This window comes from Notamacropus eugenii, chromosome 4, assembly GCF_028372415.1.
Source record: "Notamacropus eugenii isolate mMacEug1 chromosome 4, mMacEug1.pri_v2, whole genome shotgun sequence".
Classification (NCBI taxonomy): domain Eukaryota; kingdom Metazoa; phylum Chordata; class Mammalia; order Diprotodontia; family Macropodidae; genus Notamacropus; species Notamacropus eugenii.
In genome coordinates, this window is record NC_092875.1 from 410484201 (window position 1) to 410504065 (window position 19865).

General features: G+C 36.3%; 1 pseudogene; it reads right to left on the minus strand.

Moving 5' to 3' along the window:
• LOC140502663 (NADH dehydrogenase (ubiquinone) complex I, assembly factor 6-like) overlaps nucleotides 1-18772 on the minus strand; it is a 63652-nt pseudogene extending 44880 nt beyond the window's left edge.
• Nucleotides 18773-19865: the final 1093 nt, after the last annotated feature.

Below are 19865 nucleotides of genomic sequence, written 5' to 3' on the forward strand. Positions count from 1 at the left end.
AATGATAAAACCCATGACAATTCTGCAGGAGATGATCCAGTTAAGGGTGATTTTATAATAAATTACAAGAATCTAAGCCCAAATTTCCAAATTGGAGTAAAACAAAAGACAGAACCACTTATATGTTCCAATGCATAACCATAATTGATAATTTTTTCAGAGAAGAGGAAAACAATTTAGTCCATTTTCCTTTACAAGGTACATGGATTTTTCTGGTACCATTTTGAAAAAAATCACTTAATTTTCTAACTGGTTCTTCTGCCTGGGGGAGGTCTACCCTTTTCACAGAGCCTAACTTGGTCCTAGACAATTTTTCTTGGGAAAAATGACGTCAATTGTATACTTCAAAGGATTCAGTACTACCCCAAAAGTTTTCAAACTTCTCCAGATTGCCTATATCACAGTACTTTTTGTGTCCATGGTTAAATGTGAACAAATTCCTTGCATATTTTTTCTAGTTTGGATCAGGGAAATAATTCCAATCAGCTACAAAATATAAAGAGGTACCTTTCGTATACACGCACCTTATCCAATTACCTCTTACCATCTCACTCTGTTACCTAGGACCTGGAAAGCCCGAGTGCACATGTAATTTCCGAATTGTCTTCCTTGGTAAATCAAGTTACAGAGACTCTTTATCGTAATGCTTAACAGTCAAGACTAAGAAGAAAGAATAAATTCAAATACCACCAATGAACAGAGAATATAGCTGACATAAGTTGTTAATAGTGAAAATACTGACCAGCTAAGAAACTCACTGATGTAGTAGCTGTCTGAAAGCATATTGATTCTGTAGTACATTAATCCCTTATAGAGAGGAATTAATGTCAAGGAGTGAGTCATAGGGCAAAATATAAGATACTTTCAAATGTGTTTTCTTAGCTCACAGTGTACTCCTCTGTGGCAACTCCTAGTCGTTAAACAATTCAGATACTATAACCTCATCTTAGGAGGCATAAAGGAGAACAAAAACTTTTTTTAGAGGAAAGCTCATGGCAATTCAGTGTTGTAAGGCATGAAAATAGCATTTAGTTCCCTAGGAACTATCAACTTTTAAGTCAATGAGTGAAAAAAAGCATGATTCTTATGAATCATTTAAAAATTACAATCATACCCAAAATCTTTACTACAAAAGATGAAGTTCAACTGATTAATATTAATTCAATGTTATATTAAAATTAGAAAAGCTAGCACTTGAAGATTCTGTGAAAGAAATTTTGTAGATCATGAAAGCTATATAGTTTATAAGGGGAAAATTTCCATAATGATCCGATATGCTAAAAAAATAATGAGAAACTAAAATTGTTGTAACCTCATTCTTACCATACTGGAATAAGCGCCTAACAATTTCAGGACTGTAATAGTTCTTTGGGTTTACACTGAATTGTTTGAGATATGTAAGTGATATAGACATAAATAGGGTGGGACAAGTGGGCATTTTCTCCAGCTTAAAGCAGATGGCATTTGCAGCTTGTTAGCAGCATGAAAACAACTGAATGTATCATCTACTTAAGAATGATCTGTTAGAACACAGAGCAAGTGCATGTCACCCCAGTACCCACTGTTCTTTGGTCTACTGCTTCCTCATATTTTTCTTCATCCAGATTTGAAGAGGGTGCATGTTATAGCATTTGCCTAACTTAGGTTTCATGCTACTGACTCTGGATATAGATATTAGTAGATATGGATCTGGCAATTAGTGTCTGAGATTCCTTCTAACTATAAATTGCTTTCTAGGAAAAAGAGTCCATTTTATAAAGATGCCTAGATTCTTCAGTCACCATTGCCAAACAGAAACTAAAGTAGTATTTAATTAAAGGTTCCAAAATGCTGGAAAAAAGTCACACATTTTGTGCCACTACATTAGACACATTGCTACCTCCCATTTCTTTGAAGAACAAGATGATTGGGCAAAATATAAGGAAGCTTATTATTCATGAATGTTTAAATGGTTCTGTCCTTTATTTCATAAATTTATTTTCTGTCCAGTTATGGGATTTTTTCTTTAGTTAACTCAAATAACTCCTGTTGGGCCTTCTCTCAATTTAGGAACTGTAAAAATTGCTCATCATGGTGATCTTATCCTTATATAAAGCCCTTTTAGTAGGTAAGCATGTCTCTTTATTACCAACTCTCTAGTATTCTTGGCTCCTTTCTGATCTGATAGAGATGAATGTTTTATCCTTGTGAAGGGTAAAATTTCCCTTTTGAAAAATAACTGAGAGCTTTAAACTATGAACCTATCGCATTATGGTCAAATGGAAAGAAGAATTCAGAAGCAAATAATTTATTTGAAGTCCAAGGACCAAATCGGGCACAGACATTCACAAGTACTTGGTATAAAACATTGTCATGGGCATCACTGTTTTAGGAACAAACAAAAATGCACTATTAATTATGGCTTTTTTTTAAAGTTTTTTTTTTCCTTTTTTTAATAGTATATATCACTGTGAGATTGGAAAAAGTACAACATAATAATATAGATTCACATTCAATCTATATGTAATTTAAGTAAGGCTATTACTTCTTTAAGTAGAAATTACAAAGAAATAAGTACCTTTTAACATAATGTATTACTTGCTGGTCTTTTTTCCACATAAAAAATATAAATACAAGTTACAAATGAAATAAGTACCTTTTAACATAATGTGTTCTTGCATTTCCCATTGCTCTGGCATTCCTTCCTCCCCATTTTTTGTTGTGCATTTTTCTGTCTTTCAAAATGTATCTCATTAATACTTTTATCCCAAAGCATATTTTAAAAAAACCTCATTTACAACTTTGAACATATCCTTTCCTCTCTGCGGATTTCAACTTTCAGTGCTTTTCCTTTTCTTCCTTGCATCATAACATTTTTATTCCCTTTTGTAATATCTTTCAAGTTAGAGCTTTTTACAATATATTATCTTAGATCTTTATTCTTTCATAAAAGTGCAATGGTACAGTTGACTACTTTGGTAGCTAATAAGATAGTGCCCATAAGAACCTCTCTTCAGTACTTCTCAGTTCCTGCCTGAAATGTGACTGGTCACTGCTGAATGCTGTTTCTTGTGCTGCGTTAGGATGAGTGACCAGTTTTTGTTCTGTCCATAAAATTGTAAATCAAATATGCACTGCATCATATACAACATTTCTTACATTGTTTTAATGCAAGCTAGGTGGTGTAGTGAATAGAACACTAGATCTAGAGTTAGGAAGACCTGAGTTCAAATGTAACCTCAGACAGTTACTAGCTATGTGATTCTGAGCAAATCACTTACTTGTTTCAGTTTCCTCATCTGTAAAATGGGGATAATGCTAACATCTATCTTCCAGGCTTCCAGAGTGGTTGTGAGATTTGAATGAGATAGTGATTGTGAAGTGCTTAGCACAGTGACTGGCACATAGAGTACTACATAAATGTTAGCTCTTAATAGCAATAAAATTATAATAATTTAAATTTATAATAATGAGATAAACAGTAGCAACAGCAACAAATGATAACAGGGATTCATTTCTGTCTTTGCTTCTCTGGAGTCTAGGCTGGTGTCTTTCACATAATTGATGCTTCCTATTTGTTGAATTGAACCAAATTGGACTTGCTTAGTATTTATGTATTTAGTGTCTGCTCAACTGGACTATGAAATCTTTTTGGACCAAGACTATGTGTTACATATTGTGTGTGTGTGTGCGTGTGCGTGTGTGTGTATGTGTGTGCATGTGTGTGTGTGTGTGTCCTGGTGTTTATCATAGGACACTGCCAGAGTAGGAAGCCAATACTCACTTGTTGATTTGATGTTATGTCTCAGAAAAGAGATTAGTGTTAGAGCCTCGGTGTCAAATTTGGCACCTAAAACCAGAACAAGATTAAAATGTAATTAGTAAATGTTTAGCAAAGTACTTTTAAAAAATAAAGCATAGATGATATTAATTTGTGGTTTTCTAAAGGACACAAGGTCATAGGATTTCTAACTAGAGGAAAGATTAAGGGCTTTCCAAATTGGGAGGGGGAGAGAAAACAGGTGCAATTCCCTGAAGTCAGAAAAAGAGGTGTTCTATTCTCCCCAAGTGTCTATATTCAATCCAAGGAATATGGACACAATACCTGACTGACCAGTAAGGTGCCAATTTTCAGATAAAGATATTGGATTACTTGAGATTTATAATTGTTAAAGATCTCCTTACATCAGTCTTCAGATCTGACTGGGTTTCTGGTGAACAGTATCCTAGGTCCTTCATTAAGGGTCTCTAAATCACGGGTAGAGATGGTTCAGCCTCCCAGCCACTCATCCACAGGGGACAGTAAATATGTACCAAAGATGTAGGGTAAAGATGGAATATAATCACAGTGCCATATATTTGAAAATCAACTTTCATCCAAAGATGTGAAAATATTTGAGAGGCATTAGAATTTTTTCTCTTCCCCTTTCCAATTATCTACGTAGAGATGAATGTATTTTTATTTGTTTAGAGATGAGTATAGCACGAAAACACATGGGCTAAAAAGTAGTGTTATGAAGCCCGTAATAAATAACAGTACATGAAAAGTCATTTCTCTTGACCTGCCCTATGACTCAGACAATCGATCATGTCATCTCCCAAAAGGATTTTCAATCATTCCTGCTCTAATCTGCAGTAGACTATGAACAGACCTCATCTAGGAGTGGAATATTGGGAAAAGAAGGGGTTATTCAGGACCTGGATTGATAAATGGCTTACAAAACAAAGGGACATTCGAGTTTGGAAGTTGGAGAGGTTAAGGTGGTGAATGTGAAGTGCCAGAGAGTAGATATTTTCAATAGATATGGACTTGATCCTAGATGTGTCCAAGGAGGCAAATGTTCTGAACTACCTGGGTGTCCTGGATGAATTTAAGGCCTCATGGAATACATTTGTATCTTCACACACTTCTATGGATGAGTTACTGTCTGCATACCTGGAGTGAATACCCACATTCAGTGAGATCATGGATACATATTTCAGTTTTAAATTCATTTGTCATTTTCTTGTTGAGACCCAAATTATTACTAAAAATATCAAATGCGACTTTCCCACAGCTACGGTGTTATCAGAACAGACAGCACAATGTAATGGGAAATGTATTGGACTTTATGTACTCTCTTCCAAAGATGATAATATGTTTTGTAGGGATTTAAGTTGAGGGGGAATGGCATTGGGCCTGGAGTTAGGAAGACCTGAATTCACTTACTGTATAACCCTGGTCAAGTCACTTAATCTCTGTTTACCTCAGTTTCTTCAACCATAAAATAAGGATAGTAATAGCACACTTCTCTTTGAGTTATATGAGGATCAAATGCGATACTATTTGTAAATCACTTGGCAAAGTTTCTAGTACATAGTAAGTATTTAACAAATATTCGTTTCCATACTTCTCCCCCTTCTACTCCCACTTCACCCTCCTCCCCAGTCCATCAAAGTGCATGGAACTTGCTCAAGTTCCTTAACTTGCAGATACTTTTCTGGTCTCTAGAATGTCCCATATACTTTCAAGGCTGGGAGGATCAAGTAGGAAATATACATCATGTTGCTTTGTAACCGTAAAGTACTATATGAGTTTCATCATTTTTTATTGAAGTTTCGAATGGAATTGGTGCAGCTTTCCTAAAGTTGGCCTTTACTGTAGGCCAAGTTGGGGTCAAAACAGGGTCAAAATCAAAACAGGAGAATTAGAAGCTCAGAGGCCATTGGCTCCTTTTTAGTTGGAGACCTAGAAAAGGTGAGGAAATAGCCTTAAGAGTCAAGACTTGGAACATCAGTTTCCTTATGTATCAAATGAGGAAATGATCTGTAGTTCTCTAACAGTTCTGACATTCTTGAAATGTACAAAACGACAGGATCTGGGATTGAGGAAGAAAGATAACTTGTGCTCAAATTTGACACAGAAAATAGGATTTCATTTCCCCTTCCTTCCAAAAAGAAAAAGAAGTGCTTCTGTCTAAGGTCCCAAATGAAACTAGTGGGCCAAGACCAAGGATATGCTGTTGGGATCCTATAAAAGAATAATGTAAACCAATTTTTCAAGCTCACTTGTAATACTATCACATTATCGACACTAACTAAAAACCAGTCTCATATATACCACATCCCGTAGTGTCCTGTACCCTTTACATACTCAGTAAGTGGGTGTTGATAATGATGAATAGACCATACTGGTGGCTTTGCATATAATTTAGTTTAGTTTTTTAATTAAACTGTTAATATCCCATGGGCTCTTTTGATAGATGAGAGTGTTTGTTATGACTCAGATGCACAATAATTTTAATTTGTCTGAAAGTAACCATAAGTCTTCTATATAAGACTCTACAGGGATTAAAATGATCATTTATAATAACAATTTGTCTAGGCAATATGCATCCCAAAGACAGTGGTAACATAACAGGCCAAGATGTTGTGAGCAAATCTCTGCCCTTGTGTGTACATGTATATGTATGTGTGAGAAACATGATAATTAAATCTTAGGGAATTAAGATCAATCTACTAAAGGAAAATGATACATTTCTCATACAAAAGCAACTTCTCAAATTTCCTTTTTCAGAATACTGCACAGAATTTTAAACTTCATTATGCTTTTTATCATTTTTATGATTCATGAAAACTCAAATTGTCATATAGACCTATATGTATTCTGAACCTCAGTAGCCTGAGAATGGTGTACAGTAATTTGTCTTTTTTATTTACTGAGCCTGGAGGTAATAGGTACGTCAGATTTGGATGTACTGTTCAACTGCTCTTTAACTGAGGTTTTAAAAATAATAATACTGTATAATAAATTGTTATACTTGAAAATAAGACTCCAGAAAAATTCAAAGTTCTCAAAACTCCTCACTGTCATTTGGCTATAAAAACTGGCTATTAGTATTTACATTTGTGACTGTGCAAATACTTAAAAATCATTGTAAAATCCTAAGGCTTAAGTGGCTGCCCTTTCCTTTGCCAGGTCAAAAGAACTTTCAGCTGAGTCTCAGAAGATTTCTTTCTATTGCAAATAGGAAATCAGAATGTTAAAATGGAAAAAAAGACACAAATTTAATAACAAATTTCTACAATATGTAAAAAGGCTGCCCCGGACTGGTGTTCAGTTTGATGGCTCCAGAGAGTGGAAGGAGATTATGTTAAAGCATAAATGGAGCTTTAACATTTCTAAATCCAGAAGGTCTAATCTAATCTAATCCTTTTCAATCCAATTTCTGAAAATGCAGCCTAGACATCAGATTAAAGCATGTGTTTTGCTTTCTAGGCCATTACTGACAGATTCAGCAGCTGTGCTACTCTTCCCATATCTAGCAAAAAAAAAAATACACACACACATACATATATGTGCATGTATATATATGAATATCTTTGCTTCATATGAATATGTTTATATATATGTGAATATATATGTATATAATTATATTTTTGTCTCATGTCCATGTATATATTTATGCTTATCATTTTCATTCATAGATATACATATACCCATATATTTGTTTTATGTATGTGAAATATGTGAAATGATATATATGTATATACACAAACACACATACATATATATAATTTCATTGAAATTATGTAAATAACCTGCCTATATACTGAGAGTGACTAATATCCTTAGTAAGGAAAACAATTACTACTGATTAGCATTTTCTTTCTTTTTTCTCTCCTTCCATCTTTCCTTCCATCCTTTTTTTTCTTCCTCTGCTTGATGTATCAATAAGTTGCACTGTGACTTTGCTGCCATTCACCTCAGTAGACTATTTCTGAAGCATGTCTCCTGGATGCTGGTTAATTCTTTAACCATATGTTCCCAACTGCGGTAACTGCCACCAGTTATCCACCTGGAGGATAATAATGTCAATTAGTATAGCTTAGGCCCAATGAGTAGATTTATTTCAGACACAGATTGTTGATGACTCAGAAATAAATCATATACTTTAGCACTTGAATTTTTTTTGTACAAAACAGTCCTTTCCAAAATATTACCATGAGTTTGATAACCATGATTTATGAGTAAACAAAGAGAATTCAATTTGGAAGAAAATTTAAAGAAACAAAATATTCCGGCATTATATAAACAACTTCAAAGTCACTAATCTCAGGGGTTCTCAGTTACTGCTCTATCTTTTCTTCCTCTCAATTCTAGTTCCATAAAACCTGTACATAGCTCATCTTAGCTGCCATCAGAACTAAATACACCTGCTTACTTGGCTCTTTAGATTAGCTACCGTGTGAAATTTTCTCTTGGAAAAATTGGCTTGTTAGTGGTAACTAGCCTAGCCAGTGTCTGCAGGATACTCATGATTCTTCCTTTCACATTGCTGCCTCGACCTATTAATGCACTTCTTGTCCTTTTCCCATTGCTGAATTCTGTGTGTAAACCCAAAAGAAAGAATTGTTTTTTCTTTCTACCCATTAAGTGTTGGACTTCCCCTTCAGTACCATAACCCCAACTTCTAATGAGGATAGAGTTACCAGAGTAACCAAGCTTTTAGTCTAAGTAATTACCATTTTCTTTTTTGCTACACTAATCATTCATTCTGTTCATTTCCCTTTTTATTGCAACATAAGTCAGCTGACATTTATTAAGCACCAACTATGTGCAAGTCACTGTCTTAAGCACTAGAGATACAAACAGAAACCAAAAGACAGTCCCTGCTTTCATTGACTTCATATTGTAATGGGGAAGACAACATGTAAACACCTATACACAACGAAGATATATACTGGATAAATTGGGAGCAATTACAAAAGGCTCTTGCCTTTTGTCATCGAGAGACCTGAAATTCTGTATTTTATAATGATTATCCTTTTCCCATAGTAATTCCACCTTCTATTTTTATCTCTCAAAGATCATAACTCCCTAAAGAACTTCTTAGATAAGAAAGTTAATGGGTAAGGCAAGTGTTGGTCTTGCCTCAACACATTCCTGGGCCATGCCTAGGCAAGACTGTGTCAAAGCAAAGCAAGCTTCTTCTCTAACTTTCTACGTTCCATCTGAGCACATAACCCACGTGTTCCATACCACTTTGTCTTCTCCTGGTTTATCTTTCACCCATTGGAAGCAATAGCTCATGTTCCATACTTTTCCTGTTTCCCCTCTCCACCTCCATCAATATTCATTGCAGAGAGTATTTCTAAGCATCTACTGTGTACAAATTACTGTTATTGCTTTCTGATGAACCAGCCTGGGGTATTATAATAGAAGCTATAGTCTATGGTGCTTCTTCTTCCATGTAACATTCTTTTTACTTTCATGGGTGCCTATTGGAGACCTCATGTGGAAGGAGAATGCATACGTTAAAGGTTTGCTTTAGTATTTTCTTACAGCATTCCTTCTTCCTTGCTTCCTTGTGTTTGTCTCCTTGTGACTTGCCATGAAGTAACTGACTAGAGCTACTACCATCATTTATCCATCTAGAAATTGCTTCTGTGCTTTTGACCTGACATCATATCAGGACTTCTTTCTCATGAAATATGAAGCACAGCACGCACATCCAGCTGTGAAGAGCTTGTCATAATACCCCTAGTGTATTCCTTGGACATTTTAAGCAATAACTAAATGCAGTCACTTAATTGCATCTGCATTTCCTATTAATCAAGTGTTCAGCTGTTTCAGTCATGTCTGATTCTTCCTGACCCCATATGGAGGTTTACTTGGAAAAGATATTGGAATAGTTTGTCATTTCCTTTTCCAGCTCATTTTACAGATGAAAAAACTGAGGCAAGCAGGGTTAAATGACTTGCTCAGGGTCAAGCAGCTAATACACATCTGAGTCTACATATGAACTCAGGTCTTCCTGATTCCAGGTCCTGTACTTTATCCACTGCTCCACCTAGCTATTCTCAATTATCTCAATCCATTTTCTAAATGTCTCTTGATTTTTTTTTCTCAAGACTGTGGTATAGATAAACAATAATGGATATAGAGTCGTAGAAAGAGAATTCAAATTCCAACTCTGTTATTTACTACCTAAGTGCCCTTGGGGATCTCATTTAGCCTTTTTGACCTAAGTTTGGCTTTCTAATCTTACAAAGTGTATAATTACACATGTGCGTGTGTGTGTGTGTGTGTGTCTGTGTATGCATATGTGTATTCTTTGACACAAATTCAACTGGTGGTAAATAAATAAAAAATGCTTCAAATAGTTTGACATTTAAGAAGTAGTTTCACTCTTTTGAAAGGACTGTTTCTTCTAAAAATAAAATATTGTTTCAAAGAAAAGTAAAACTGACCCAAGTTCAGCTGTGATGTTAACTTAGATATGACTGAATATATTCTAACAATGTGGCAAATCTCAAATCCATAATACATATATGATAACCATGCAATGTTGCTTTTAAAACAACCTCAGGGAAGATGTACACTTTTCCTATAACACATATGCTTGGCTTCATGAATTTCCCATTCCAAAAAGACAACCATTTAGGAAAGAGTGCAAGGTTACTTAACTTAAAATAAATAGTGGAAAAAAGTAAATAATTTAGTCAAAATATTATTTTTACCTCAAAAAGAAAGTGACTAATTCAAACTGTTTTCAGTCAATAGAGTCAAATTTTTGTGTTGTTAAAGTATATGTAAAGCATTTTCACCCCATGTATTGAAGTCAAAATGCTTAAAGCAATATAACTCTAAAATCATTATAATTCTAACTTAGAATAACAATTAAAACACTCTCACCTTCTATAGTTATTACATAATTAGATAATTTACTTGTTTTTATTTTGAATAAATATACCCATGGAACATGGTTCTATATATAAAAAATTCAGCTCTTTTTTGGGGGGTGGGGTGGGGGGCTGATAGCATGAATGGTACCAAGGAAAAGAATGAGTAAATGAATAAATGAAAGAATGAAAAAGCCTATATATATATAGATAGGTGGAGATAATCTGTGTCATGGGAGATAATATCTATTTTGAGAAACAAAAGCAAAACACAAACATGTTTAGAGGAAACCTAGACTGTAAATGGCAACAGAAACAAAACAATGAACTTCTTTAGACAAGAGAATGTTTTCTTTTTTTAAAAAAATATTTATTTATAGTTTTCAACATCCACTTTTGTAAGATTTTGAGTTTTAAATTTTCTCCCCTTCCTTCCTCCCCAAGATGGCATGCAATCTGATATAATCCATATATGTACAATCATATTAAACATATTTCCACATTGGTCATGTTGTAAAGAAGAATTTGAACCAAAGGGAAAAACCACAAGAAAGAAAAAAAAGGAAAAAAATAGTGTGATTTGATCTGCATTCAGACTCTATAGTTCTTTCTCTGAATGTGGATTGCATTTTCCATCATGAATCTTTTGGAATTGTCTTAGATTATTGTATTACTGAGAAGAGCTAAGTTTATCATACATGATCATCACACAATGTTGCTGTTACTGTGTACAGTGTTTTCCTGGTTCTGCTTACTTCACTCAGCATCAGTTCATGACAGGGCAAGAAAATGTCTTCAAAAAGTCTAATAATGCTTATAGGCAAGAATGCAGCTTTTATTCTTAGCATTTCTGGCTCATTTGCTGACACAGCTCAAATGCCATCTTCAAAAACCCTTTCCTGATTCCCAGAGGCACTAGTGCCCCTTTTCTCCCTTTTATATTGTATTTATTTTGTAGACATCTTGTATTTGCTTTATCTGGGCATCTAGATGGAACAGGGGATAAAGTACTGAACTTGGAATCAGGAAGACATCTTCTTGAGTTCAAATTCAGCCTCAGACACTTATTAGCTGTGTGACCCTGGGCAAGTCACTTAATCTTTTTTGTCTCAGTTTCTCATCTATAAAAATGAGTTGGAGAAAGATACCACTCCAGTATCTTTGCCAAGAAAACCCCAAAAGGGGTCAAGATGAGTTGAGAACAGCAAAATGTCTAGAGACAGAAGAAAACTGAGAGGGCATTCAATCCAATCAGTCATTTCTCAAAGGAAGAAACTAGAAGCCCAGGGTAGTTAAATGATTTGCTAAAGGCCATGGGCAGTAAATTTTAAAAGCAGGGTTTTACAATAAACTTGTCATATCTCCCCAGTGTGATGTAAGCTCCTTGAAGGCAGGGACTGCCTCTCCTTTACATATGTATACTCTGTGACCAGCACAAGATTAGAGGACTTGCATTCCAGTCTCAGCCTTTCTACTAAGATATAATCTTGAGAAAGCTACCCAACATTTTTGGGTCTAGTTTCCTAATCTGCATAATAGTAGGATTGGATTATTTGACATATAAGGTCACATAGCTGCCTTGTAGCCCTAACTGCAAGTTCCCATAATTCATACACATCAATCTTGAGTAACCGAACTCTCCAGAATTCTGTTTTCATTCTAATTTGTTGGTCTACTTATGTTTAGTTGCATCTGCTTCATCTCTCTTGAAAATAACTTATACCTTTTAGAGATAATTGGTGTGATATTTTGCATTGTAAAGAACCAAAGTTCCATATGTTAAAAGTCCCATTTGCAATAAGAAATGACAGAATGCATTTATTTTATGGTACCATTGTGTTGTTATCTTATAACTAGTTCTGTGACTACAAGGTGGATAAAGAAACTATTGGCAAACCTGCAGCCTTGAGGCCACATGTGGCCCTTTAGATCCTTAAGGGAGGCTTTTTGACTAAATCCAAACTTCACAGAAAAAATTTGTTGAAGATCTTGAGGACCTAGAGGGCCACATGTGGCCTTGAGGCTGCAGATTCCCCTCTTGTTTTAGAACAATCTTATTTTATTACTGAGGAAAATGAAACTCAGGAAGAAGTTAATTGACTTGTCAAGAGTCATCCAAATAGTTAATAGCACAAGAAGGATTGGAATCCACATCCTCTGATTTCAGTCAGTTTCTTTCCACTAGTCTACACTGCCTAACTGGAAACTGTTTAACTAAAATGATTAGCAGCTGGGGTTGAACTACTGTGTACATTGTGGGAGGAAAACATATGATCTACTCTGGTTAGTGTCAATATTCTCTTTATCACCACCCTCAATAAATATTCACTCAGCAGCTGCAAAGTGCATGACACTTTAATAGGCTCTGTTTATCAGATTCTAGCAACCAGCAACCAGTTTCAGACAGACCTGAATATATCACACTATGCTTGGTCATTTTATCAGCTATAGAGGCAAGATGTCAAACTGAAATAGTGGATTGTGGAAAACTTCATTATATAAGAATTTGTTCCCCAATTAACCCTTCAAGTTAAACATCTATGGATATGATAAAACATTTCAACTAGACAATTATGACTATAACATATAGGAGATAATTTGTTTTTTTATTTTATGGGGAAAACCATTGCTTGGATGGAGTCATTGACTTCAGCCTCGGGAAATGACTGATGTGTGATGCCTGCTAACCAGGCAACTGAAAGTTCTACATGTGGGACAGGGATGTCATAGTAGCCCCAGTCACCAAGGCTGCAAACCTAGGTGTCATCCTCAACTCCTCATTCTCTTACCACCAACCCTATGTCTACTCTTGCTAACTCTTACCTTTGAAACATTCCTTATATACACTTCTTTCTCTCCTCTGACCCTCCTGGTGCAGTTCCTCATTACTTCATTATAATTATAATAACCTTCGGGTTAGTCCCCTCCTTCAAATCTCCTCACTCCACTCTCTCTTCCCCTCAGACCTGAAGTTGAGGTCTGATCAGGTGACTCTCCCCCATAACCCCTAGTAAGCTTTAGTGGTTCTCCATTACGTATAGGATCAAATATAAAATCTTCAGTTTTTAAATCCCTTTATAACCGGACCCCTTTACTCTCCTTTCTCTATGTCCTCTGTGATCCAGTGACACTGACATTCATGCTATTTCTCTCATAGGACACTCCTTCTCCAAACTCACTACGTCATACCTGGAATTCTCTCTCTCCTTATTTCCATCTCCCATCTTCTCTGAATTCTTTCAAGTCTCAGATAAGTCCCATTTTCTACAGGAAGCCTTGCTTCATTCTTAATGCTAATGCCTTTCCTCTGAAAAAATCTGTAATGTATCTTGTATGTATCTTATTTGTACATATTTTTTTTGCATATTGTCTCCCCCTATTCCTCACTGGATTGTATGTTCCTTGAGTGTTTTTGCCTTTCTTTGCACTTCTAGTGGTTATCACCTAGCTTGTAGTAGGCACTTAATAAATGTTTGCTTACTTGACAAGCACTTTCCTTTGCTAGGTCTTCATCCTTCTTAATCTACATGGCATTGATCATATTGGCTACCCCATTCTGTCTTGTTGTTCTTTCATCTCTTAATTGTATCTTAGTATTTTCTCATGGTCTGCATTTGTCTATCAACCCATATTTACGGTTACAGTTATAGCTATATCAATTTCCATGTCAGCATTCACTTCTTGTGCCCCAGTTTCTTCTCTAAGTAACCTCCCCACGTTCCTAACAACTGGAAAGTTACATTGGTACCTAAAGTTCAGTTAGTTTAGGTTATCGTCCTTCATTCTCAAAGAGAACCAAAATGACATCACTACTACATCAAGTTACAGTGGCTGCTCAGAACAATGTGAGCTTGGAATGCTCTAACACAGATTGGGAACAAATAGTCCATGTGAACATGTGGGGTGGATTCTCTAAATCTTCACATCCTGCATTTCTTTTGGGCTACTTCAGTTCTGCTTTGCTCATAGAGCATGACACTTTCTTTGATGAATGCATGCTATGCTGGCCCTCATGATCTTTCCCTTCAACTTTGCCCGTTCTCCTATCTTCTTTGTCTCTGCTAATGAACACTAAAGACTCAGAATCATCTCTTACAAGTTATTCTCTCTTATCTCTTCCCCAACTTTTGAACTTGCAAAGATGCCAAACTACTAAAGTCACTGTTACCCTAATTTCTACAATTATCACTACCATAGTCTAGCTTATAACATAAGAAATTTTTAATTGTGAAAGCAGAAGTGAGAGCAGAAGCTTGGATAATATTTGTAGAGGGGATCCTATTATTATAGAAGGAGAGGAAGATGACAAGTTGAGCCTTCTCATCTCCAAAGGAAGATAAATTTTGTTGACCAAAAGTTGCCCAGTTAACTTGGGATTTACTGATGAGATTCTTTCCATCCTTCCTTCCTTCCTTCCTTCCTTCCTTCCTTCCTTCCTTCCTTCCTTCCTTCCTTCCTTCCTTCCTTTTTTTTCTCAAAAGTCAAACCTTAAACCTATTTCACTCTGGAGCTCAAAGATTGGACCACAATAGGTCCCTACCCAAGCACTACTTAATGACTATATTTTGGACCCTCCTGGTTTAGAGTGAATGTCAATAGTGACTGTTCCTCTTTTTGGCCAGCAACCCTGAGGGTTTACTCCTCCCAGTTTAATTTTTTTTTTTTTTTTATTAAAAAGGTCATCCCTTGACTCACTTCTTTAGGAGGCCTAGTCATTGAACGGGCCTTATCTCACTCAAAGTGAGAACCCAAAAAGGCCTTAGCCTAAAAGGGCCAGAGTCTCCCATTATATCCTGAGCCATCTCCAGTCACCCTGATGAATATCAGGCCACTGGATCAAGATGGCTCTGGAGGAGAAAGTGAGACTGGTGACCTTGCACAGCCCTCTCTCACTCAAATCAAACTCAAGTGCAAGTCATGTCTTCCTTCCCTGATGTCATGGTCCTCTTTGAAAACAAAGGACAAACACAATAACAACAACAACCTTTCATTGGAAGGAAGCTTGAATTTAGTAGTTTCTAAAATCTTTATTTTATCTAGATAGTTCTCTACCTTATATATTATGTTATTATCCACTATTTTCAGAACAATAAATATTAAAGAAGCACCTGAAGAAAAGTGAAATAGTAAGTCCTTAAGAAGCTTACATTTTTTTAATCTTTTCTTCCCTTTAAACCATTATCAGGTACCTTTACACACATTTGTTATTAGTAAACAGCCAGAAGCATGAAATCCCTTTGATAATTATTGTCAATAGAAATACACCGTGACTGTCTGCAGACTGGTAGACTTTTCATTTGATTACCACTCACTATCTGATACAAAAGGTGGGCTGAGGGAGCAGGCCTTGAGGACACCTTCCTCCCTCTGCCCAAAATCATTTTGCCCAGTTCCTACTAGATTCTGAATGGCCCCTTCAGAATAGATGCTGAACCCTAATTCCCACCCTAGTGGAGGAAATACCTAGCACCCTCACTCTATTCCCACTATCTCCTTCCCAATTGTCATGTGCCAGGAGAAGAGCCAATCATTTGGATGAGTGGGGAGTGAACAAGTATCATTTCTCCTTTAAAATCATGGACTACCGAGTACAGGGACTGGCCTGAGCTCTGCCCCCCACCCAATACATTTAAAAATTTCTCTAAACAAATTCTAGAGTCACAGAACTCAAACAAAGATAGAATGAAACAAATTTCCAGCCCAAGACAACTTGGAAGGATAGTAGGAATGATCTATCGCACCAGGGTGGAAAAGAGGAGCAAAGTCCAGCACAGGCCAGGTCAGTACAGACCTGGCCCCAGCAAACCTGCAGCAGGCCTCAGGGTAACTGAATCAATGGTGGCAGTGGTGGTTTCCAGACCTCTCAGCCCACAGACACCAAAGACAACTTAGAAGTTCGGCAGGAAAGGTCTGTTGTAACTGGGTGAGAGTAGAGCACAGTTCTGGGCAGGCATTGTGGAGCCATAGTCAGGATAAGACAGCAGCTTCTACATTAAAGTATCAGAGGCTTGGAATATGATATTCTGGAGGGCAAAGGAGCTAGGATTACAACCAACAATCGTCTACCCAGCAAAACTGAGTATAATCCTTCAAGCGAAGATGGGTATTCAATGAGATAGAGGACTTTCAAGCATCCATGAGGAAAAGACCAGAGCTAAATAGAAAATTAACTTTCAAATACAAGACTCAAGAGAAGCATAAAAAGGTTAGCAGGACAGGAAAATCATAAGGGACTTAATTAGTTTAAACTGTTTACATTCCTACGTGGGAAGATATTTATAATTCATTAGACCTTTCTCATTAGTAGAGTAGTTAGAAGTGGTATATAGATGTATTTACATATACATACATACATATATATATATATAGACAAAGTCACAAATGTGAGTTGAATATAAAGGAATGACATCTCAAAAATAAAATTAAAAGGTGAAAGGGGGATGTACAGGGAGAAAGAGAGAGGGAGAGGTAAGATGGAGTAAATTATCTCACATAAAAGAGACAAGAAAAAGCTTTTACAGTGGAGGGGAAGAGGGGGGAGGGGAGAGTGAGTGAATGAACCTTACTTTTATAATATTTGGGTCAAAGAGGGAATAACATACACACTCAATTAGGTATAGAAATCTATCTTACTCTACAGAAAAGTGGTGGGGGGAAGGGGATGAGAGAAGGGAGTGTGATAGAAGAGAGGGCAGATTGAGGGAGGGGTCATCAGAAGCAAAACTCTTTTGAGGAAGGACAGGGTAAAAGCAGAGAAAGAACAGAATAAGTGGGGGGATTGTTTTGTGTGTTCGTCCTTCGTTGCTGAAGAAGACCATGCCATCAGAGAAATGATGACATGATTTGCACTTGACTTTGTTTTGAGTGAGGGAGGGTTGTGCAGGTCACCAGCCTCACTTCTCCTCCAGAGCCATCTGAATTCAGTGACCAGATATTCATCAGGATGACTGGAGATGACCCAGCATGAGGCAATTGGGGTTAAGTGACTTGCCCAAGGTCACACAGCTAGTGCGCGTCAAGTGTCTGAGGTGACATTTGAACTCAGGTCCTCCTGACTCTTACATTGGCTCTCTATCCACTGCACCATCTAGGTGCCACACCAAGTGGGGGGATAAGGTGGAGGGAAATACAGTTAGCAATAGTAACTGTGGAAAAAAAAACTGAAGCAAGTTTCTCTGATAAAGGCCTCATTTCTCAAACTTATGGAGAACCAAGTCAAATTTATGAAAATAACCATTCCTCAAATGATAAATGATCAAAAGATATGATCAGTTTTCAGGTGAGGTAATAAAAGCTATCTATAGACATGAAAAAATATCCAACTCAATATTGATCAGAGAAATGCAAATTAAAACAGTTCTAAGGCACTACCTCATACCTATTAGATTGGTTAATAGAAAAGAAAAGGTAAATGACAAATATTGGAAGGGATGTGAGAAAAATGAAACAATGCACTGTTGGTGGAGTTGTGAACTGATTCAACCATTCCATACAGCAATTTTTTAAGTCCCAAAAGGCTATAAAATCCTGCATAGTCTTTGACTTAGCAATATTACTACTTGCTCTGTATCCCAAGACAGATGAAAAAACAAAAAAAGGCTTATATGTACAAAATTATTTACAGCAGCTCTTTTCTGGGGGCAAATATTTAGAAATTTAGGGGATGCTCATCAATTGGGGAATGATTGAACAAGTTGTGATATGTGATTATGAGGGAGTTAATGGTGTCTGAACACAGATTGAAGCATATTTATTTTTACTTTGTTTTTCTTGAGTTTCTTTTTTTGTCTACATTTTCTTTCATAACATGACTTCACGTGTACAATCTATACAGAATTGTTTGCCTTCTCAATGAGGGGGAGGGAGGAAGAAAGAGAATTTGGAACTCTTTTAAAAATGAGCATTAAAAATTGTTTTTGCATGTAACCAAGGAAAGCTAAAATACTAAAGAGATAAAAAGAAATAAAATAAAAACAAAATAAATAAATAAATAATAAAATCATGGACCACTGTTCCTAATGATCTGCATTCCACTGTTTCCTAACGTCCACTGAACCTTACCATTTACTCTTATGTCATCTGGATCCCTGGATGTACACTTTAAGGACTCCTGGACGTTGCTATCCATCTTGTAACAATACCCTGAAGGCTATTGGGCTTTTACTTCTTTGTACTTAAATCTTTTTATATGTGTGTCTCCTCTAATTAGAATGTGAGCTCTGTGAGAGCAGGAACAACTATTTTATTTTAATATTTGTGTTCCCAGAGCACAGCATGGTGCTTGGCACACTGTAAGCTCTAATGAATACTTTTTAAGGCGTTCATTCATTCATCTGGTATCAGCTAAATATTTTGATCGCACAGTACAGAGATTAGAAATGATGTTATTCTATGAAATATATCACTCACTAAAAGAAGTGGGAAAATCCTATAACAATTTGTAGGTGGCAAAAAAAGGAATTCTTTCATGAAAGTGCTTCTTCTTCCTCATTGTGGCATGGAAAACTTCTTGGTTCTCAAAAACACTGTCATTAGTCTACGAATGTGACAGAGCCAAATAATTTAAAAAGTCTTTAAATATGATCCAGTTATGGATTATTTTTGATATATAATGAATGGCAAAAATCTATCTATCTATCTATCTATCTGTCTGTCTGTCTGTCTGTCTGTCTGTCTGTCTAGCTATCTACCTCTCTACCTATCTACCTGTCACTATATAGATATAGGGATATATTCCATTACAGTTGCTGGTATGTATTTATGTAAACGAAATCATGTACAATACCAATGAGATAATTAAAGCTCCAATCATTAGTCTATGGACATGAAAATATTTTCCTAAAGCACAGGTTCAGTCATAAGCATCCCCCCCCATAAACTCTAGTGACTTCCTATTGATTTCAAGAACAAATACAAATGCTCTCTGGTATTCAAAGTCTTGCATAGCATACTCCCCTCCTACCTTTCCAGTCTTCTTGCTTCTTACTCCTTGATATGTACTTTTTGATCTAGTGACACTGGACACCTCACTACTCCATGAACAAGACACTCCATCTCTTAGCTCTGGGCATTTTCTCTGATGGTTCTCATGTCTGGAATGCTTTTCATGCTTCACTTCATTTATTACCCTCTCTGGCTTCCTTGAAATTTTAACTAAAATCCTACCTTCTACGGGAAGCCTTTGCCAACCCCCTTTAAATCCAGTGTTCCCCTCTATTATT